This window comes from Delphinus delphis, chromosome 2, assembly GCF_949987515.2.
Source record: "Delphinus delphis chromosome 2, mDelDel1.2, whole genome shotgun sequence".
Lineage (NCBI taxonomy): Eukaryota > Metazoa > Chordata > Mammalia > Artiodactyla > Delphinidae > Delphinus > Delphinus delphis.
This window is the reverse complement of record NC_082684.1, coordinates 105144261-105167828: the sequence shown is the minus strand read 5'-3', so window position 1 is coordinate 105167828 and position 23568 is coordinate 105144261. Positions and strand designations below refer to the sequence as shown.

At 49.5% G+C, this 23568-nt stretch overlaps 1 protein-coding gene across 1 annotated transcript in view; it reads left to right on the top strand.

The window, feature by feature from the left end:
- PDE8A (phosphodiesterase 8A) overlaps window positions 1-23568 on the top strand; it is a 136598-nt gene that overhangs the window by 15641 nt on the left and 97389 nt on the right. The window lies entirely within an intron of this gene.

The following is a 23568-nucleotide window of genomic DNA, read 5'->3' as shown; positions in this document are numbered from 1 at the left end:
TCTTCAAATGTTGTCCCCCCCTTCCATTTCCTCCCTTCCCTTCTGCAGGTTCCTCCAAATGATCGGATTTAGGCACATCTTTGATCTGTCCTCTGTATCTCTTCAGTTTTCTTTTACTTCCCATCTCTGTGCTATAGTCTGGGAGGGTTCTTTAGCTCACTCTCCTAGCTCATTGATTCATTCCTCAGGGTCTACTCAGCTATCTAGCCCTTTGGGTTTTTGTTTTTTAAATTTATTTTATTTTTGGCTGCACTTAGCCTTTGTTGCTGCGTGTGGGCTTTGCTCTAGTTGAGGCGAGCAGTGGTTTCTCTTGTTGCGGAGCACGGGCTCTAGAGCACAGGCTCAGTAGTTGTGGCGCACGGGCTTAGTTGCTCCGCCGCATGTGGGATCTTCCCAGACTAGGGCTCGAACCCGTGTCCCCTGCATTGGCAGGCGGGTTCTTAACCACTGAGCCACCCTTCGAGTTTTTAAATTGGACAGTTTTTGTGTTCAAGATTTATGGTGTGTTCTTTTTATAACTGCTTATTCATGGGTTTTTTTGTTTTGTTTTGTTACAGCATACTCGTTATCTTTTTGAGTATATTAATTATATACACTTTTTTTTGTGTGTGTGTGGAAAATAAATGGGTGCAGTGGTTTTCTGGCCTGTAAACCAAAAAACAGTTTTCAGTGCCAAAAGCTATGTTTGTCTTGAGAGGCCAAGAATATTTCTGCAACGTAGGACAGCTTCAGATCCCACATGAATCTCTCTGGTAATGGCACAGTTTTGGTTTGGGTTCACTTGTTTACAAGGCTAACTTTGCTACAATGTCAAGTTTGCTTACTGTGCTCAGTTTTTTGCTGGAGTAAAATAACGTAGGCTGGCTGGAGAGGGTCTCTGGTCAGGGCTAGTAGGAATTGAACTTGTTCTTCCAGTGGGCAGTCTCTGGTCAATCGGAGCAGCGTGCCTGTCCCATTGCCAGGCTCTAGAAAGCCCTGCGAGCGTGACACTTTCTCTGGGCCCTGGCTCTTCCCCACCAGGTTGCTTTGGAGTCAGTGGTTTCTAATCGGTGGCATGAGGGCTTTGCCCCGCTCCCAGTATTCTCAGCCTTCTCTACTACTCTAGAGCCAGGTTACTAAAATGATCTACCTTCTTCTTATTTCTCCATCATGAGGAAAATTTCTGGAATTTCTACCCTACCTAAGCTATTCTTCTGAAAAACATGTCTTCAGACCTTATTTCTCTGGTTCCCAGATAAGCTGATCCCACATGCAGACGTCTGAGACATCTGCTACCCTGCAAGCAGAGGTTCAGAGGAGGTGCAGGGTGATCAGATGCAGACCTGATTATGCCATTCCCTGCTTCAAACCCTCTGTGGCTTCCCACTGCCAGATTCAGACTCCTTCCATGACCTCAAAGCCCAGCCTGATGTGCCTTCTGCCCGCTTCTCTAGCTTTATCCCATGCTTTTACAGACTGAATGCTTCAAATACTTACTTATACTTCTAGGCACTTAAAGACCTCTGGGCTTTTGACTGTGCAGTTTCCACGAAAGTGCTCTGCTGAGACTTTCTCCCCAGCTTAATCAGCAGAAATAGCAGAAGAACTTTGGCGAAGGTAGAGCTCTGTAGGAAGTATCTTGTGTCTGGAAAAAATGCTGTCAAATTTTTGTGTTTGTGAAATTCCATTACTAAAAAAAAAAAAAGACAAGCCTAAGATGGGACGAAGGGTTCTAACTGTCGAGGTCATGCATGCTCAGAAGATGGAGAGGTCCCTATAGGCTGCGCTGGGGCAGCATTTACCCTCCTGCCTGTTTCACTGTGGCCCTGAGGGCCCGGGGAGTTGAAGGAGGTCGGAGAGAATGGATGTGCTAGGGAGCAGAGGAGCGTGCTGGTGGCTGATACAGCTTATCCTTGCTCACCTCCTGGAGGGGTCTGAGACTGCCGAACTGGTCTTTCCTTGGTGGGCCCCTGAAGAAGTCCCTTCATTACAAATGAAAGAGCATCTGGATTTGATGGTGCACTGCTGAGGGTCAGGTTGTGTGGGACAAACATGCTTTTTCTCTGGTCAGCACCTATTTTCACCTGGCTGGTTCCACCTTGACTTACTGAAAATCAACTCAGATTGATCAAATGTAACAATAAAACCATCATGTATTGAATGTTTACTACATACCAGGTACTGTTCTAAGTACTTTATGTGTATTAACTAATTTAATCTTTAAGAAAACCCAGTGGGCTTGGTGTCACCCTAAAGGTTCACCTTTAAGAGTAAGAAAACTGAGGCAAGTGGGAGGTTTAACAATTTCCCCGAGGTTTCCTGGCTAGAAACTGGCAGCACCTGGATTCAATCCCAGTACACTGATTTCTGAGTCCATACTCGACATTGATACTTCTGTACTTTTCATTTTACTTTTGGAGATTTGTGAGATATTGTGAATTTTTTTGTTTATCTGTTTTTTGAGGCAATTTTCCTGATTCTGTTGGTCAGGATTCTTTTGATTGCAAGTTACATCAACCTAATCTAAACAAGCTGAGGCCCAAAGTGAAATCTGTGGGCCACCATGGCCTGGCTTACGTAACCAAACCATGGGAAGGACAGGGGTGTGCCCGCCTCTGGGCCACGTGAAACCAGGACCCTTCTCCATCTTTCCCTTTCCTGTGGTGTCATCTTCATTTTCTTGGGCTGCTGCTTTCTGCTCAGCAAGAAACAGTGCCCACCAATAGCTCCTGGCCTCATATTTCACAGCTTCATTAATGGGGAGGGACTGAGCCTCTTCCTTTGATTCCAATTTGAGAGTCCCTGGGAAGAGCCAGGACAGCCTGGCTTGGAACACCTGCCTGCCCGCCCAGCGGCCCCTGGTGGCTTCTGTGATGAGCAGCAGCTTTCACAGAAGTAGGTAGTTGGATGGGGAGCAGCTCTCAGAGGAAGGGAGGGTGCTGGTCAGACAGATGGTAGCTGCCCCTGCACTGGGGTTCAGCCCAAGCCCCACAAATGCTTTTCAGCTTGAGAATTAATACTGCTTTTTATGTGTAATGACAGTTATTATTCCTAATTCTGACTCTGAGGCAGTTTGCACTCTCTGTTATCAGAGAAACTTTCCAGTAATTCTGTTTGCTAAGAGAAGAATGGATAACTTGTGGGAGATAACTTGTGGGAAAATTTCCACAAGTTTTGACATAGAAAGGGCTTTCCAGTTGACCCGCTTCCTTACTTGTGCATTCTGCCTAAAAGATACGTAGTGATGCTGTATTGCTCATTACGTCTCTTTTTATCCTGTGGTTTCATAACTATTACTTTTTCTATTCTGTTTTTGCATTCCAGTGGCAAGATCACTGCATTCTGTGTCTTTGTGTTTGTTTCGTCAGTTAACTGTATCTTGGGCAAGTCATCCAACCTTGTGGACCTTAATTCCTTCAACTGTTAGGATAGGCTGACTGTTGTAACAAACCCCCAAATATACAAAAGTCTCAACTTGAAAGAAGTTGCTCAGTCACGTGAAGTTTAAGATAGGTGTTCCTGATGAGTGGAGGACTCTTCTCTAAGTGGCGATTCAGGGACCAAGGCTCCTTCCATCTTGTGGCTCTGCCATCTTCAACACATGGCTCCCCAAGATCATTGTGCACGTCTGCACGGACAGCTTGCAGAAGGGGAAAGAGCATGAAGGACTGTGGGTGAGAGGTTTTTAGGGACCAGATCTGGAAATAGTCCATGTCTGTTCCATTGGCCACTTGGCCACACCTGACTGCCCTGGAGGCTGGGAAATGTGATCCATCTGTATCTGTTTGTGCCCAGGAAGGAGAGGAACTGTCTTTGAACAGCCAGCCAGTCTCTACCACTCCTCTTTGGTAACTTTTGTAATTCTTCTCCTTTTCCCCTCTCCTGTGCATAGCAGTTGTGAAGTTTGGGTGGGATTGAGCCCACTTCCAGTGCCAGGGTGGTCCCTCATGTCCTTATTGCCACAGTTATTTATTCAGTAATAGATGCATAACCCAGGCCTAAGTCAGACAGGACATGAAGTCCTCTGGTCCCAGTCACTGGTTCAAAGGCAGGCATGTGATATAAACTGTCTCAATTGGACTGGAGTGGTTATGGGATAGATGTCCCCACCCCCACCCCACCCCCCAGTGAGGACAACGCCAGCTCCTGGGCAAGAACAAGCTCGGAGAATTGCAGAGTTCCAGAGCCAGAGTCCCTACCGAACCTCTCCTGAGGCTCGAAAGATCTCACTCTGCACTTCGTGTTTGCATGAGTCGATAAATCGACTTTATCACACAATAATTTGAGGTTAATTTTCCTTACTTGCAGCCAGAAGCATCCTGACTGATAGAACTTAAGAAAGGGAAGGGGAGCAGGGAGAGAGAAAGGATAGAGTCTGGATGTCTAAGTTCTGCTTTGGCTCGTTGCTACCACGTCTGTGATGTTTCTCCAAATACTTGAACACCCAAGCAGGGTCCGAATGGATGTTATCCTAGTTTGACTTCTGAGTTCCCTGGAATTACAGCTGAGATAACTATTTTTTAACATTCTTCTTTTTTCTACCTTTAAACAATAATTTCTCTCTGGATTGAATGACAGTTTCATTGAAGGATCAATTTGGACATTTTATTTGTCTTCTACCAAAGTGAACAGAGCATAGTTCATATGCTTTCTTTTCCCATGTTTTATTTCAGCAACTTCTCTAAAGTTTGCCTTTTCATCAAGAAAATATATGGAATAAATGTACACATTGCAGAAGACATTTGGTTTATATAACTGGGTATTATCTCTGTATTATATAGGCCTTCTTTATTTCTTGAGTTGAAATGTTCCAAGCCCTTTTGAAATTTGAACAGTTTATCAAATTTGTTGATTTTATAGCACCTCCATCTTGAAAAAGAATGCCACATGGTGTTCCTGAAAGAACATTTTGAGAAAATTATATGATATTCAATAAGGCAGTTGAAAATAACCTGTTAAGTATTTAGGAATTGTTGTTCAAGAAACTAACTTGCACAGCCAGAAGCCATTAGCTCAGTGCACAGACACCTCATACTGCTGTGGTGACAAATGTGAACCTGAAGGTCCAACCTGACTCATTCAGAGTATGGAGAACAGCAGAGGGCTGACGACCTCTTCGTTAGAACTGCCCTCCTTTGCTTATTCAAAAAAGATTTGAGGTAAAGAATACTTTAGGATTAAAAAGGAAGCAGATAAAGAGGATTGGGGCCAAGGGAACACAGGGGTAGACTAATCAGTTGAGTCAGGTGTCAGGTCGTATGTGGCAATGCACGCCACAGAGACTTGCATGGTTGCCAGGGGGTGGGTCACACATTTGGCTCTGAGCTTCTACAGCCTCAACAGATAGGAAAGCAGTCCCAGAGTTCCTGAGATTTAACAGAAGCCAGTGACTCAGGAGAAGTGTAGTTTCTGAGCCTAGGCCTGAAGAAATCACTCTCCCTTTTTAAGGGTCAAGGCTGTCAACAATGTTCCCATAATAAATATGGTGGTGAGTGTCCCTCAGTGCAAGCTGAGGGCGTGATACTTGTGGACTCCAGGTCAGGCCAGAGCAAGTGGACCCAGGCACCCTGCTAATTGGATTCAGGAATTAAAATTTAGTCTGTTTGGGAGAATGTGACATTATCCATTTTTAATCTTGGCCAATTTTATTTACATTTATTTGATTAGAAGTGAAGATCAGTCTTTTGCCAAATGTTTATCAGCGATTTGTAATTTCTCTTTTGTGTATTGTCTGTTACTTTGGCGATGTCCTATTGGAGAACTAGAGGGTTTTTTTTTTTCAATTTGTACGTAATTTTTTTTAAAGTTACGAATATTATTAGTCCATTTGCCACTTATGGTTAATAACTTTTTTTCCTAGTTTGCCTTTTAAATTTGCTTATGGCAAATGTTTCTAGGATTGCTTACTGAAATGGGATAAGCAGTTGTGCTGGGAGTGGGAGGATGGGGTTAGGGAAGCTGGCCTGAGAAGGGGGAACGTTTGGAATAGCCTCTCTAAGAAGGGGAGAAGGTGTGGTCGGGGGCGTGGAGAAAGCACCCTGGGCAGCACGTGGCACCCAGCTGCCTTTGGACGTCACGCATTTACATTCCATTCTGCAAGGTCGTGTTACTCTCCGGCAGGGCTCTGCCACTCTTGTGTATGTGGGCATGAGCAGGACAGTTGGGCTGATCTGGAATTGGAGTTTTGCTTTTCTCAGAATGTCCACTAGCTATTGACAAGGCACACAAGAGAGCAAGAGTGAAGGCTGTGAGTTTGGGTTTGACAGAAGTAGCTGACCCAAGAAGAGATCTGGGAGTTTAGGATAACAGGTGAGCTAAGGCCTGGTAATCTCAGTGAAAGGCACGCAAGCCTCGTGCTCAGCACAGCGCCTGCTGTGTAGAACTGCTCAGTACCACTCAGTCTCCCAGCAGCGTGCGCTGGCGGTGAGCAGTGAGGACGACAGAAGAGGCCAGCCACAGAGGCCCAAAGACGGGTAAACAAATCCTGCTGTCGGAGGGCACAGGGTGGCACTGGAAGGGGGGCCCGAGGAGCTTCCAGGATGCTGGTAGTGTTGCTTCTCCATCTGGGTGCTGGTTATACAGGGGTGTTCAGTTTGTGAAAATTCATCTGTTTGTACACTTATGATATATGTACTTTTCTCTGTGTTCAATAAAATGTAAAGAAATGAAAGAGAGAGCGAGTGCACACTTCGGTGCCAGACCACCTGTTTTCAAATCCCAGCTCTTTATAGCCACTTTATAGCTGTGGGACCTTGGGAAAATTATTGAACCTCTCTGTGCCTCAGACTTCAAATCATGTAAAATGAGGATAATAATAGCACTTAGACCCTAGGCGTGCTGTGAGGATTAAATGACTCAATACATGTCAAGTGCTCTGAATAGTGCCTAGCAAATAGTAAACACTCCCTATTATTAGTTATTTTGGTTAATAATGGTTATTGCTATTATAAAGCGAAGAGGTGTGAGAGAGAACTGATGAACTGGGAAGTTGTGGTCAGAGAAAGCTAGTGGACATTCTGTCAGATGATGTCCTGAGTGTGGCCATGCAGTGGTGCCTGAGTGGGGTTGGGTGGACCGGACCGGGGGTCAGTCAGAACTAAACGGAAGGAACTGTCGTGGGGTGGCGTCGCCACGTGAACCTTGACCTTGCCTAGGACGTGAGGTGGAGAAGACTGATGTCAAGTCCCAAGGCCCCTAGTGAGTGTGAGTAGCCGGTGGCCTCGCGGGGTGATGTGAGTCTCAGAGGGTCAGAGCTGGGGTGGCTGTCTGGGAGTGACAGTGGGGGCATCAGGAGCAGCCTCTCTCTGACAGAGTGGTCTGGAGGCGGGCAGCTGTGGGCTTTGCGGAGTTTTATTCCAGGGCTTTCCCAGCAGTCTCTCTGTTGCGTAGTTAGTGGCACAGAGAGGTGTCAGAAGCCAGGTGACATTCGCTGTGTTGTGACAGTGAAATATAGGTTAATTACATCTGCTCCAGTGTATTTTCCGAATTCCGTTCTCAGTCGGCTGATACCTGTGGTGGTCTGCCTGGCTCCCTGTCACTGCCTTTCTCCTTGGACCTTGGCTAGATTTGTTTTGACCCACCAGACAGACCCTTCCTCCTCACTGTGTAATGCCCCCCCCGCCCCCACCAATTTAGTTGCAGGAAATTAAAGTCATCCTATTTCCACGCTCTGGGACAGTCTCATTTCTAGTAACTGGCCCTTGTTGCTGCGGCCCTTGTTATCTGCCATCTTTAATTCCACTGCCGGGTATGGGTCTTGCTCTTATATTCTATCCTAGTTCCCTGCCAGTGCCCTGGCTTCCCCACAGCTGAGGCCTCCTTTGCATTTGGCCATCCCCCTTTTTTGACTGTAGGCCCCAAGGATGAGATCCTACCACCCAACCGTGACTCTCCGCCCTCACTTGACTGTCTGCCCGAATCCATGGTCAGGGAACTAGATGCCACATGCATGCCGCAGCTACAAAAAAAGATCCCACATGTTGCAACTAAGACCTGGTTCAGCCTAAATAAATAAATAACATAAATAACATAAAATATTAAATTAAACAAATAAAATAAAAATGTTTTCAGTTAGCATTTTTGACTTAGTGGGTGACACAAAGTAGAGTCAATAATCATCAAGCTACCTTAATCTTTATCCTCTGACAGAGTAGGTATACTTCCACATTTAAATAGATGTTTCCTTTTTATAATTCAAGTCGCAAAGTTACATTTACATACATTTTGTGATTGCAGTCCATTAGGAGTCATTTAATTTCATAACAGAGTTGATTTTTATCACATCGAAAATGAAAAAAAACTGCGTTATTTCATTGCAAGGTTGGAAGCATAGTATGCTAAACATTATATGGTTGTAAACCACTAAGACTCTGAGTTTGCCTGTCACTGCAGCATAACGTAACGAAAGCTGACTAATACAGCAGCAGCCTAAGGGGGTCCGAGTACCCCAGGATGATGTTGGGTGAGGGAAGCTCCAACCAGGGAAAGTCACCAGGTAAGACTGGCAGATTGACAGAGCCAGGAAGTGTGTGAGACTGACAACAGCAGTACCTGTGACAGTAAGAGACGTGCCCTTCCTCATGCAGAAGAGGCCAGATGATTTGTGGAGATATTAACTTTGTATTCCTCCCTCCCCTGGCTCTTTCAAGCAAGGAGCCAGTCTCTTGGTATTTCCTTGCTTTGGGTATTTTGGGTGGTCAGAGCACAGAAGCTTCTGGAAGTCGATGGCTCTCTTTTGTAATAACCTTGGGTCTGTGGAGATTCTGTGACACATCCTAGAAGAGGAAGAAAGGGTGGGCTTTTAAGAGCTAAAAGGAGGGAGAGAGAGAGATTTCTACCCAAGTCGGGAAAGGGGCAGAGTGTGATCAGGGCAGGGAAGTGTAGGGAGAGTCCCCACGCCTTGATTCTAGGCAGTGTGCAGGAGGTGACAAGGCCTTGGAGGGAAAGGCTGCCAGGTACACTCAGGGAGGGTCTGCTAGACGCAGAGTGCACACCTCTTGCCTGCAATTCCCACACCCCGAGGGGCACCCCAGATCAGCTGAGTCCCCACACCTGAGGGGGTACAAGGGCTGGGATAGGGGACAGTCCTGCAACCACTGGTATGACCAGAGGGGTCACCCCAAGGGTTTGGTACTGTCTAAGAAGACCCCTGGCACCTTGACAAAACATTGGAGTTGGGGGAGGGAAGCTCAATGATATGTCTGAGATTGAATTTCTTACCAGCTCAGTGGGATAGTGATTTAGAGTCAGCTTTAAATTGAATTAGAAAAAATTAAGAAGTATGCCAGACCGCTGCAGCTTTGCAATCCCTCAGGCAGTCCCTAACCCCACCGCTCGCTCCCATGCCCGCCAGCAAGCAAGTGGCTACCGGACGGGAAGCTCCTTGCAACCCTCCCCCCAGGAGTGGAGGCCGACCAATTGCATGTCCCTGGGCGAGGGGCCCCCAAATCCTCCATCCTGAGGTCCTGCTAGAATGGGCTGTCAGAACATTTCCTGACCAGAGGGAGGTGGGGAAGCAGGGCCCAGGTCTGGGAGCAGGGGAGAGGCTAAACCACCCAATGGCGGGCATGGGGCACAGGGTGGGACATCTGTCACCCCACAGCGTGGCAGTGGGCAGGGCTGGCTCATCTTCAGCTCTGGCCTGACCAGGCAGGATACCTTCCTAGGGGTCCAGCTACACTCTTGTCTTCTATCAGCCACTGCCCACCAGGCCAGTTCATGATGGGATTGACCCAGGACAAGCCCTGGATGACAGCTGAGAGTACTAGGGCAACTGGGTGGTTAAGAGGCAGATGGCCCATGTGGTCCTTTCAGGCAAAGTGCCAACTCCTCATCATGGCTCATGAGGACGGTTGTGATCCAGCCCCTGATGACCGCCCTCATTTCATCTCTAGCCACTTCCCAGCACAGCCCCTCCCTTCTCCTAGTTCCAACCTCCCTGAGCTGCTTCCAGTCCCTTGAAGGGACCACATTCTCTCCTGCCTTGTGGCTTTTCTACAGGCTGCCTCCTGTACTGGAACACTCCCTTCTCCCACTTAGCTCATTCTACTCATCCGTCAGGACTCAGCCCCTACTTGTCCCTCAGGACCAAATTTGGTCTTCTGTTCTAGGAAACCCTCTGAACCCCCAAATCTGGATTGGGGATCTGTTCTAGGCACCCCACAGCACTGGTTTTCTATCTTGGTCCTTGTCATACCTGTTATACAGGATTGTTTCACTGTCTGTTCCATAGGCTATTGTGTAATCTCTTGGATGCAGGAACTGTGTCTGTTTCATTTATCATGGTACCTTTAGTACCTGATGTCTGATAAGGAGGATGGAAAGGGAAAGGGAAGGAAGAGAAAGAGAAGGGAGGGGAGGGGAGGAAAGAGACGGCTGTTTTTGCCCTTCTTGCCTTGCCGACGAACCTTGAGACTTCCTTGCCTTTGAAGCTCTTCAATAAGGAAGCCTAGCATCCGGCCTGGGTGGCAGTTTAGTTGAGGTGGTTCAGGAGGCTGTGACTCCAGCAGTCCAGTCTCCGGCCTGGATTAAGCACAGGCTGGGGTGACGATACCCAGGGCAGCTGGGAGCCACATTGCCGGAGGGAAATTTTAACTGCAGCCAAGCAGAAAAATAAAAGTCAGAGGCAAGGGGAAAGCCTGCATCTGTGTGAGGTGCAGCAGCAGGACGTGCTCAGAGGGCGGGTTGGGATGAAGGAGGGACACCAGCAGGGACTGCTTGTTGATCCCAATATCTGTTTCCCCCTCTTTTCTTATATTAAGTGTTTAACTGAACATATGGCCACCAGAATAAAATCGCCATTTCCCGGCCTCCCGTGCAGCTAAACGGGGCCACGTGATTAAGTTTTGGCCAGTGAGATAGAAGAAACATGTTGTATGACTTCCACAAAGTGCCCTTCGTCTAGGGTGACCCACTCGTCCTGGTTTGCCTGAGACTCTCCTGGTTTTAGCACGGAAAGTGCCACGTCCTGGGCCATCCCTCTGTCCTGGGCAAACCAGGGGAGTCAGTCACCTCCTTCTGGCCAGCATGTGAACGTGAGAGAAAGCGGCCTGGAACCATGAGACGCAGCCACGTGCTGGGGATCGAGAAGGCTGGGCTGCTAGACCGGTGCCTGCACAGTGAGTTCCGGCCGCTCAGATGGTCCTGAGTCTGGATCACCTGAGCCTGCATCTCTGATTACTCCCTTTGGGCTTTGTTGACCAGTGAGAAAAATCAACGTCTATGCTGTATAGGCTGCTGCTAATTAGGCTTCTCTGGCACATGAAGCTGCACCTAATCCTAATGGTAGGGAAACAGGACTAAAGCCTTGACAGATGCTGGCTTGTTGCGCTGCCAGTTGTGCAGGGGGTGGGGTCTTGGTGGGCAGTCCTGAAAGTGCTCACTGTTCTCCGCAGAGCTGCCTCGGGGGCTGCCCCTGGGAGTGAGGGACTGATGAGTGGTCAGGTTTCTACTCCCATCTCGCCAAAGGCTTCAGTGCTTCCTGCGCTTATATCCTTTGACAAAATTGTTCCCTTCGTAAGAAGCAACTTGAAAGCCACTGGTTCTCCAATGAATGGTGACAGCCTGACCCACTGTCCTTCTCCGACCCTACCGCTCCCGGCTGTTTAGCTACTTCTTACCCGCTTACATAGGAGTTGCACAAAACTCATTCAGACACGGGCATAGTAACGAACATAGAGACCAAAAAAGAAAAAGGAAATTAAATCCTAGAAAGAGTTGCATAAGCCTAAACCCCCAGGAGAGACCTGGCACCAGACGATGTCGCTGGCAGCAGCCCTGTATGGGCCTTGCTGTTGCAGGGACCTCCCCGAGGGCCACTTTGGGATGGAATCTACTCCTGGGGGTGATGCATCATGCCTCAGGTGGCCTTGTTTCTAACAAAGCATCGCTGTTCCTGGACATACTGCCTTCAGGAGCACCTGTGCAACCCGGGAACTGTCTGGGTTTGTGGATAAGGCTGAGGGTGAGTTGTCAGCTCGGGGATGCACGAGGCAGGGGTAAGTGCAGACATGGATTCAGCGAACCTGGGAGTAAAGATTTCCCACTGGCCCCACCAGAAAGCTAGGCAGTTTGGGAGGTACTAGCAGAGCCCTATACTGGAGGAATAACTGGGGTCCAAGACACCCAGGGCAAGTGGCCTAGAACAGGGGGTCCCTGAAGTGCTACAGTTAAGCAGGAGATGGGGCAGCTCTCCCAGCCTGACCCCTAAAGGGAGGGCTTTGTCTTATCCTATCTCAGCCACCTCCTGGTTGTGCCGTTTCCTGCTCTGCAGCATGAGGAAAATAATAATGCCTACTGCATGCACGTGGTGAGGGTGATGTGCAAAAACTCAGTCCAAGGCCCAGCTTGGTGTGGCTAAGCCGGTGGCTCCGGTCCGGTTCTCTCACAAGGTTGTGGTCAAACTGTTGGTCGGGGCTGCAGACCGTTGAAGGCCTGATCAGGCCAGAGGATCCACTTCTAAGATGGCTCACCCACGAGGCTATTGGTAAGAGGCCTCAGTTCCTCTCTACATGGGCCTCTCCTACAGAGGAGGGCCTGAGTGTCTTCACCCCACAGCAGCTGGCTTCCTCCAGAGCAAATGATCCAAGGGACAGAATGAGGTGGAAACCACAGTGACTTTTACCATGTAGCCAGCCTTGAAGTCACATGCCGTCATTTCTGCAGTGTCCTACAGGCCACACAGCCCTGCGCTATTTTTTAGTATGTTTTTTTTTTTTTTTGCCGCACCGTGCAGCACACGGCATCTTAGTTCCCCAACCAGAGACGGAACCCGTCCCCCCTGCAGTGGAAGCCCAGAGTCTTAACCTCCAGACCACCAGGGAAGTCCTCACAGCAGGGCAGGGGCTACACAAGGGTGCAAGTACCAGGAGGTGGGGCTCGTCAGGCTCTGTTGGGGGTTGGGACCACGTGACCGCACAACCGCTGAACCAGTCCTGGAGCATCTGTTGCCTGACTTCTTGTCATGTGACATAAGAAGTCCTGTTGTTATTCTGCTGCTTACAGCCCAAAGCATCCTGATAGCCCTTTCCCAAAAGTCCTTCGTTTTTTTGCTTAAAACAGCCAGTGTTGGATTCTGTGACTTACAAACTAAAGTCCTTGACTGATACCAGAGAGTAAGTTTAGACCATCAGCCTTGAAGAGGGAAAGGTGGGCTCCTGGGCTGCAGGCATCCTCTGTGACTGTCACTCCAAACCTCACAAATGTGACCTGGTTGTCCAGGGTCTAAGAATAAGCACTGTGAGGGGAGAGACAACCCGGCTTTTCTCTGCCTAAATAGTCATAGTTAGGTAAAAATACTAAAGAAAAATCCTTGCTGCAGTGACACGACTTTGATTCTGCCTGATTCTCCAGCTAGCTCTGTGGCTGAGTCTCTGTGGAGGGATGGAATCCTTCTCCTTTCTCTCCGGGCTGAGATTCCCTGCTTCCCTTTGGGATGGGGCTGATTCCAGCAGAGATTCCCAGGTTCTATCCCTTGGGTGGCCAGCAACCAGGAGGATCTCACAAGTTGCCACCGTGGGCCAGGAGAACACTAAATTTACACAAGTCTGGTCTCCTACCAAAGGGAGGCCAGAAATCAGGATTCTCTGAGCTCTCTGTAGCCTTCATGTGGGACTGGCAAGTTTTCACATTTCAGAAGGAAGAGGAGCCTCTTTGAGCTCACCCTCTCTGATCTTCTGGATCAGCTGCAGCTGGGAGCACGGTAGTTGGGTGGCCCATGGACGCTAGCAGCACCATCACTGCCAAGCTTAGTAATTATGTGCTGGGAAAGAGTCAGACCCCACCCAGACTTCTGTATTCTGCTGGGTCCCAAGGGCACCCATGCAGAGGGACAGGCTGCAGGGTGGGAAATTATATAGGGTCATCTTTTTTCATTTTAATAAATTTATGTATGTATGTATGTATTGTTGGCTGCGCTGGGTGTTCGTTGCTGCGCGCGGACTTTCTCTAGTTGCAGCGAGTGGGGGCAACTCTTCGTTGCGGTACACGGGCTTCTTATTGCGGTGGCTTCTCTTGTTGCAGAGCACGGGCTCTAGGCATGCAGGTTTCGGTAGTTGTGGCGCAGGGGCTTAGTTGCTCTGCGGCATGTGGGATCATCCTGGATCAGGGCTTGAACCTGTGTCCCCTACGTTGGCAGTCAGATTCTTAACCACTGCGCCACCAGGGAAGTCCTCTAGGGTCATCTTTATCCAGCCCCATACTCCCTTTCAACTCAGAGAAGTTGTGAGTGACAAATGAAGCATTTCTTTGAAACAAGAACTGATGTCCATCACTGCGTGAAGGGCTCGCGCAAAGGGGTAAAGGGGTATATGGTGGGAGAGAATGCAGCAGCTTGGGGTCCTGGCTCCACCACACTCATGGTGTGGCCTTGGACAAGTCCCCTCTTGCCCCTTTGAAAAGAGGAGCTGGATCACAAAATGTTAGATCTAAAAAGGACAGGGAAGTTCATCGGGTGGCCTCATATGTCAGGTGGAAGGCTTTGGGCTGCAGATAACAGAAGGCCCAACTAAAAATAGCTTACACAACGAAACTGTTTTACGCCACCTAACAAGGAGTTCAGATGTTGGGCGGTTATGGGATTACACTCAGGATAGCGAGGACACAGGTTCTGTCCATCTTTCCACTCTGCCACCCTCAGGTGTTGGCAGCTCTCCCTCACGGTGGTCAGGTTGCTGAAACAGCACCAGGCATCCCTTTCTTGCCCACCCCTTCTGTAGGCAGAAAGCAGTCAGGTGTCTCTCTCGTGTCTCTATTTTCAGAGTGAGGAAAACTTTCCCAGAAACCCCTCTCTGCACCATCCCCCAGAGACCCCCTACATCCCATTGACCAGGGGTGTGTCGCGTGCTCATGACTAAACCAATCCCTGACACGGGGAAAGGAGTGACTGCGATTGGCTGGAACCCATCAAGCATCACCCCATGGGCTGGGAAGGGCCTGGGAAGCAGGTGAGAGGAGAACGGCTCCCCAGGCCCTTCACGGTGTGTTGGGGAGGAAACACACCGTGTCTGCCATGGCTCAGCTCCTCCTTTCATAGGTGGGGACTGGAGGGGGAGGGGCACTTTCTCAAGTCAGGTCACACAGGAGCTGGGGGCAGTCAGGGGTGAATGCAGTTCTGACTCTTGGGCAGGCTATTTCATCACAACCTGTTGGTCCTGGCCTAGGTGATCTTGAGTCTGGAACTAAAATTCTGATTCTCTGTGAAAACTTTTCTCTCTAGAGTCACCTTAAGTCCATGGCCAGCCTGGGACATAATTCTCCAGAGTTAACTCAAGCCCTTGAAGTCTGGCTCAGTAGGAGGCAGACAGGCTTCCCTGCCTTAATGAGAAGTTGCTATGGCTTGGTAGTTAAAAGCTCTGAAGGCAGGCAGAGCAAGATCAGACCCCATCCCTGCCATCCCTGCCTTATCTGCTGTTTGTTGAGCCCAGCGGACTACCCCGGCAGCAGCTGGCAGTAACACCTTCTGCCAGTGAGACTGTTCGTAACAGTCACCCCATCAATGATTACATCAATCCATGGCCAGCCAGCAAAATACAAACCACTCGAGATATCTCAGGCAAAGCAGTGTTGATGAGAGGAATTGGCTAAAAGGTGTTGGAAGAGCGGGAGACACAGAAGCATGACAAGGGTGTTTCCAAAGGGATCAGGAAGCTGCCAGGCCCCAGGAGGACACACACCTTGCTGCTGAGCTGCTAGAGGTGCCGCCCCTATGCTCACCGCCAGCTACTGTTGCCACCAACCCAGCTGCAGCCACTGCCGTGATGCTGCCAGAGCCAGACTGGCTTTCCCCTTCCTCCTGCATTCTAACCTCTTCTGTGCCTCCATGGGCTGAACCCAACTAGAAACCAGCTGGTCAGAGGAGTGGGATGGAAAAGAAGGGACGGAGGTCCCGTTAGATCCTTTGTGGGACAGAAACACGTGAGATGAAGGTGAACAGCATGGATCTCAGAGTCAGAGAGGCCTGGGTTGGTGTCCTTATTCTGTGACCTGGAGCAGGTCACCTCCCCTGTGTGAGTTTTAGTTTCCTCATCTATAAAATAGGCATGGTAATACTCATCTCAGAGTGCTTGTGAAGGCTCAAAAGGAAATGATCGTAAGGAGCTTCAGAAAAGTGGCCAACAGCTTAGAAGGGGCTAGTTCCTGAACCTACCCTGCTCCTGCCTCTCACTTCAGGGCCTTTGTACTCTGTGCTTTCTCTTACCTCTGCCTGGAATGTTCCTTCCTATATACTTTTTAATGTAATTACTTTGTAGCCCAGATAGGACATTTTTAATTGCAAGAGACCAAAATTTAGACCCAAAGAGGCTTAATCAAAAGCAGAAGTGGTTAAAGCCGAAAAGTCCCAGCATAGTTCGGACTTCAGGTATGGCTTGATCAGGGGTTCAAGCAGTAACATCAACACACATTAACTCTGGATTGGATCACGTGCCTATCTCGAAATCGATTTCTGTGGCTGGGGATGTGGTACATACTAAACATTCCACCCAAATAATTTGAGTTGATACTAGGCGTGACTGTGGTTTCCCAGAGGAAAATTAGGTAGCTATAAGGATGAATGGGTGCTGGGCAGGAAAAACAGCTATCCATTCATATTTCAGCTCAGGGAAAACATCCTGGTGCTCACTCTCCTCTGTTCAAGGTTAAGTCATTTCCCACTGTGCTACACAATCAGAGCTCCTTGGACGTCACAGCATTCATCAGCTTATAATTATATACTCTGATGGAGTTGAATGAAGGAGCCTGCCTTCCACCCCAGATTATGAGCTCCATTGATAGGCAGGGGCTATTTGGCCATCACTGTATCGGCAGTATCCAGCCCAGTGCCTACACTTGCTAGACGCTCAGCAGAGTCTGTACATGAAGGGATGAATCTGGGACCCCGGTTATTATGAGGCCCAGCCTGCTACTGTGACTTTTTCCAGCTGCACTGCTTCTTAGGCTGGAGTCTTTCCCCTCCAAAGTCTTCTCTCCCCTGCAAGCAGGCTTGGGCACACTTATACAGGACACCCCTCCCGAGAGAAGGGAATGACAGTTTTCCCATGGGAGGTGGGAGGCCTGAGACCCAGAACTCAGGGCGGGTGATTCAGGCCATCAGAAGCAACTTGATGAATCAGGAGAGAGGCCAGAGGAAAAAGGAGGGTTACTTTGGATCAAGAGCTTTAAGAGGAGTGATTCATGATCGTTGCGGCTGACATTTAAAAAGCCCCAAATACTTTTGGTGAACAGTGTGCTGCTTTGCATTTTGCCTCCCGTTTATCCTGGGACTGAAGCAGCCCACAGTCGCTCTGGGGTGTATCATATTCACTTGCTGCTTCTCAAGCATCAGTGATGTTTCGCTCCTCAGTTTCCCGTATGTAAGTTACTATCGCCAAAACTTATTTTCATGGAAGTGCTTGCACAGTAGGGACAGGTTGGGCTTTGGCGTCAGTTAGGGCACAGTGTGCACCCAGGTTCTGCCGTCTGCTCTCTGTGTGACCTAGGACAAGTTACTTAACCTCCCCGAGCCTCCATGTTCTCTCCAATAGCGAAAAGATGACAACATCATCCTCTCAGGGCTTTGGGGATATTTAGACGGGGATGCTTCTTTGTAGCGCAAATTCCAGGTTTAAGCTGTGGCGGGTGGATGGAAGGGGTGGGAAGGAGCATGTGCGTCAGGGGAGGGAGGAGAACGGGGAAGCCGCAGGGCTCTGGGGTCTCCCTGCTCTACCCAGGGGTGAGCGTGAGTCTGAGTCCCCAGTAGAAAATCTGTGAACTGACGCTGGAAGGGCTCTTTGCCCAGATATAAACTCTGCCAGACACAGGGCGCAAACAGCATGCCTTCAGGGCCTAGGAGACAAAGTGAGACACTGTGTGTGTGCGCACACGCGTGTGTATGAAGGTGTAGGGTGACCGGTCGGCCTGGTTTGCCTGGGATTGAGGGTTTCCCAGGGTGCAGGACGTTCAGTGTGAAAACCTGGAGAGGAGAGTCTTGGGCAACCTGAGACGCGGCTGGTGACCCTGTAAGTGTGTCTTTTCCCCGACTTGTGCCTGGAGCCCAGAGGAGCTTCAGCACCCTGAGGACTCCAGGGCCTCAGCTTTCACAGCCTCAGGAGTCGGTGCCAGGGCCCAGCTGTTAACATGGTGTGGGGTGCCAGCAGAAGGGAGAGAGTGGGGGGTGATCTCACTGCCTCACCCCAGACCCCCTCAGACACTCCCAGAAGCAACTGGCTGAAACGTTGCAGGAGGCTGGAGGCCTGCCTTAGTAGAGGGGGAAAGAGCCAGCAAAATGTGGGTCATTACCACATGGTGACCAAGGTGAGGTCTGGGGAAACATGGGTTCCATATAAGGGCCGAGCCAGAACCCGGCACTTAGTGTGATTTTTGTCATTATATTTTCTATTGGGCCATTGATAGTCTAGAGTACTACTTTTTACTTTTAATCTGGTCACTGTAGGGAAACCTTTCATGTTGATAACTCTTGAATTGATTTCTGAGTATCCTGAGTATAAAGCGACATTACTTGCCATTAATGATCAATTTTATCTCCAGTTCCAATATCTGTGCTCTAATTTCTAAGCCACGTCTCATTGCACTTCTCAGACCATCTAGATAACATTGGCTAATAGCAGCGCTGGTTGTTGCCTTTTGTTTTATTTCTGAATCCATTAATTATGTTCTAGTCAAGTGCTTCTTGGTCTTGGGGCACTCTTTAGAGTAGACCCGCTGAGTCCCAGCCCTGGGGAGTGTTCTACTGCTTCACTATTAAATATCTTGAAAGTTCTTAGCTGGAAATAAATATGCTTCATTGTATTAAAGAAGCATCTTCTGTTTTTAAGAGCCTTTGTAAAGGGTGGGTATTGGGTTATTAAAGACCTGCATCAGCTCTCGTTCTAAAAAACCTCAGTGTCTTCATCTGTAAAATGGGGGCAGGGGTAGGGGAGCGGGAGGAGCAATAGTAACCACTTCATGGGGCCGTTTTGAGGAATATGTGAGCTCACACATGTGAAGTGCTTGTCACACAGGCTGGCTGGTGTCATCGCTGTCACAGGTTACATCTCAGGGCTCTCTGGACACACTGCTCTCCTCCTCCAGGCCAAGAGACCCTGTGTTGCTCCCCTGCTCCTGCCCTGAAGGAGGGGCAGTCAACAGCGATCCTGGCCCCCAGAAACCAAGTGCTCTTTTCAGGTGGAATTTGGCTGAGAGCCACAGGCTGGGCGGTTGGGAGGCTGGGTGGGTTGGGATGAGCCCCCAGGGAAAGAACAAGAGCTGGAGGACTTCATGGGTCCTGGCTGTGCCCCATCCAGCTGTGTGACCTTGGCGTGTCACTTGACCCCCTGTGACCTGCTTCTTGAGACGGCCATTCCTGAGGAAACCTGAGGCCGGTCCCACCTACCCGGGAGGTGGAGTGAGGCCAGGGACGGAGCCAGGGCTGGGGCACTGGGTCCAGGGTAGAGGGAGGCATGGACTGTTTTTATTAAATAACAACATGACCTGCAGGTCAGACCCTGTGAATTTCCCCCAAGATACCAGATTCCTCCCCCGCACTGCCCCATGCTTGTCTCCCCCTGCACACACCTGGACAGTGTACTTTTCAGAGGAGGTAGGCAGAACTGGCCACAGAATTTGTGGGATCCAGTGCGACATGAAAATATGGGGCTCCTCATTCAGCACTTATTAAGAATTTTAAGATGGTCACAGCTGAGCATTAAACCGAGATTGGGACCCTTGTAAGCATGGGGCCCTGTGATGGGGGCCTGCGATTAGGGACATAACAAATTAGGAACTTGGGACAAGGAACTCCCTGTGGTGTGGAAAGCAACGGTGTTGCTGTGGGGCTGTGGAGGTAGAGACTAGGGCTCCCAAAGGCCATGCTCGCAGCATCACAGCAAACTGCATCTGCAGAGCTGAGGTGTTAGGACAGCGAGACGGTCCTAGTGGCATCTGGGTCCCTGTATTCTTCCCTTCTGGTATTCTTCGGAAATGAAGCAGTAAATACCTACCCTGGCTGAGCTAGTGGAGTTGGTCTCTGACCTTTACAAACAAATACAGCAGTGTTAGGAATTTGGGACTTTCTCCAGTAGGTGGGAGAGGATATGACCCCCTGGTGTGGTGGGCAAGTGTGGATGGAGCCAGGGAGCTGGCACTGGGGGCAGAGCTCCTTGTTGGGAGTGGAGGAGTCTGAGACGGCCGGAGCTAATAAGGTCGTTTTGAGGAAGGGGGTCCACATTAGGTTGTCAATCCTGAGCTCCAGGAGAACCACGAGTACCAAGGTCTGGAGCCAAATAGAGGAGAGAAATGCAGGTGTACGTCTGAATTCTGGAGTGAGAGGACAGCATCTGGGGGCTCCTCTCTACTGTTCTCACCTATAGGAAGTGCTGCTCCCTCCTTACAGTTCTGGCCTAGGGGTGGATCATCCATTCCCTCCCTTATCTGAGAAAGGCTGGAACATTCAAACACTTTACTAAAGGCTTGGGAGTACAGACAGAAATAAAGATAAGGAGGCCAGGGGCCTGGAGAGGATGATCAACAGAGGCCTTGCATCTGGGGGTGGCTGGATCCCCCTTATCCAGGAGCAGAGGGCATGTCCAAAGAGCTCCCCCTTCTCAGTCCCTCAGCTCAGCCAGGCTCTATGTTATCATTTCCCCTCATCCCTTCTGGAGCTGCGGTGGGCTGAGGGGTACATAACTTTTTCACCAAGCAATTCAACTTTTAGCAGTCCACCTTACAGAAAAAGATACATTCAAGGATGTTCACGGCAGCCCTGTTTGTGATATCCTAATAGCTGTGTGTGTGTGTGTGTGTGTGTGTGTGTGTGTATAATATTTAACATAGAAACAGGTCTGGAAGCATATGGTCCAAACTGTTAACAGTAGTTACCTCTACGGAAGGAAGGGAGTGGGGAAGGAAGAGAGACTCTCTTTTGCCTCTGCACACTTTATATACTTCTGCTAAGTTTGATTTTTTTTTTTTACTATTTTTCTAGCACGTATTAATGTGTAAATTATAAAATGTGTAATTTTAAAACAATTTAAAAATTACATTGTAGAAACCTAGGGCAGGACAGGAATAAAGACGCAGACGTAGAGAATGGACTTGAGGACACGGAGAGGGGAAAGGGTAAGCTGGGACGAAGTGAGAGAATAGAATTGACATATATACACTACCAAATGTAAAATAGATAGCTAGTGGGAAGCAGCTGCATCGAACGGGGAGATCAGCTCGGTGCTTTGTGATCACTTAGAAGGGTGCGATAGGGAGGGTGGGAGGGAGACGCAAGTGGGAGGGGATATGGGGATATATGTATATATACAGCTGATCCACTTTGTTATACAGCAGAAACTAACCAACATTGTAAAGCAATTATACTCCAATAAAGACATTAAAAAAATTACATTGTACAAAAGTTTGAAAGCTAGAGAAATGAACCTGGTGAAGTCTGATGCCACAGATTTGTAGGGGTATTGAACCTCGGGGTCATTTCATTTCCTCCAGCAGTTGCTGGCAGTCTGTGCGGAGACCTGGAGGAAGGTGGTGTGGAAAGGACCCAGGAGAAGGTGGGAGCTAAGATGCAGGCGCTCAGTAATTATTCTAGGCACCTGATGTCAGTTAGCCCATTTAATCCCTGAGAGGTAGATACCCTTAATCCCAGATTTACAGTAGAGGAAAGCAGCTTGGAGAGGGGATGTATGGCAGGGCTGGGGTTCACACCTCAGGGTGCAGGATCTCTCCCACTTGTGGCTGCTTCAAGTCCAGTTCAATGGGGAAGGCGAGGAGAGGAGTAGAAAACAGAGTGCCAATAGCAGTCTTTGAACGCTGACTCTTGGGTGGAGGAGGAAATAAAGACAGGAGGGAGCATCGGTTGTAAAAAGGGTCAGCTTAAGTGTAAGAGGTGTGGAAACGGAGTCGGTTTGGGTTTTAGATAGAATAAAGCTGTGTGGGACCCTGCATCTTCATGTCTCTCATGAACTGGTGAAGCGGCCATGAGGACTGAGGAGTCTCCTGGGAATGGCCTGTGCTAGTGGGTGGGTGGGGGCCCAGGCTGGCCTCTGTCCCTTGGGTGACTTCTTTCCCGGCCCCACTGACCTCATGTCTGAGACCGCAGAGTAAGAACTGCTCGAGGGGACTTCCTTGGCGATCCAGTGGTTGAGACTTCCCCTTCCAGTTCAGGGCTATGTGGGTGGGGTGGGGTGAGGTGGGGTGCCAGTTGGATCCCTGGTTGGGGAGCTGGGATCCACTTGCCTCCGGCGAAGGAGCCAAAACACAAAACAGGAGCAATATTGTAACAAATACAATAAAGACTTTAAAAATGGTCCACATTAAAAAAAACAAAAACAAAAACAAAAACCAAACTGGGGGCTTCCCAGGTGGCGCAGTGGTTGAGAGTCCACCTGCCGATGCAGGGGACACGGGTTCGTGCCCCGGTCTGGGAAGATCCCACATGCCGCGGAGTGGCTGTGCCCGTGAGCCATGGCCGCTGAGCCTGTGCGTCCGGAGCCTGTGCTCCGCAACGGGAGAGGCCACAACAGTGAGAGGCCCGCGTACCGCAAAAAAAAAAAAACAAAAAAACACCAAACTGAAGTTGACCTTCAACTACAATTCTGAGCCTGGTGGGTGTCAAGCACCTCTGCTTGGGGGAATGGATTGGGGGGTGGTGGAGGAGTATGTTCTCCTGCGTGCCATGGAACTTCCGGGTACCCACATGGCTGGGGGTGCCTCTCCTGCAGCAGGAGTGGGATGGTTCGTGAGCCCCCTACATACCACACGGGCTGGGATTCTTCATAGGGGATCAGGAGTCCTGGGTGAGCCAGTGGGTGGCCCATGCCAGTGAGGTTTGGGTTAGTTCTGTCATTGTGACCCCTTTTGTGTCCCCTGTCACTGAGGTCTGGGGAAACTGGGTAGAGAAGTGTTCAGGGACCTCAAGGTGCAGATTATGGCCAGGGAAGGAGGGGTGGGGTGGAACTGATGTTAGGCAGTTGAAGCTGAGATGGGGGGTGGCAGGGAGAGACTGTGACTTCCTGGAGTGTCCCAGGCTGAGTTCCAGAGTATGGATGAAAGTGAGTGGGCGGTTGTTCCTTGTGACCCCAGAAGTGGGCAGAGGACTCCTGCCGTTGCTGTCTGCTCCTGCTTTGTTCTTAGCCTTAGCTTTCTAAGTCTAGAGTCTCCAAATTGCAGAGCTGGAAATCAGTTAACGCTGCCATCCAACAGGTCTCTGGCAACAGAGAGGGCAAGAGTCCAGCTCAGGACAGCAAAGGGCAGCGCAGGAGGCCAGCGAGGTGGGGCTGGGGATAAGGGTCCCCACCCCGAATTAGAGCAGGGATCAAGGATTTCCAAGGTGAGCCCAGGAAACCGAGGTCCTACCTGCGAAGCGGAGCCCAGAGGGCAGCCTGAAGCCCCTGGAGGAGGCAAGGTCAGTGCCGGGAGTCATCAAGGCCCGGCTTCTCAGTGAGGTGGGGAGGGGAGGACAGAGGGCGTGAGATAGACTTTCAAGCACTCTGACGGTTCAAAGCGTTTTCTTCACCAGTTACTCTTTATTTAGAAGAGTGCAGATTCTGCCTGGAAAAATTACATTCAAAACCCAGCAAAACAGAGGCAGAAAACACTACAATTGATGGTAAA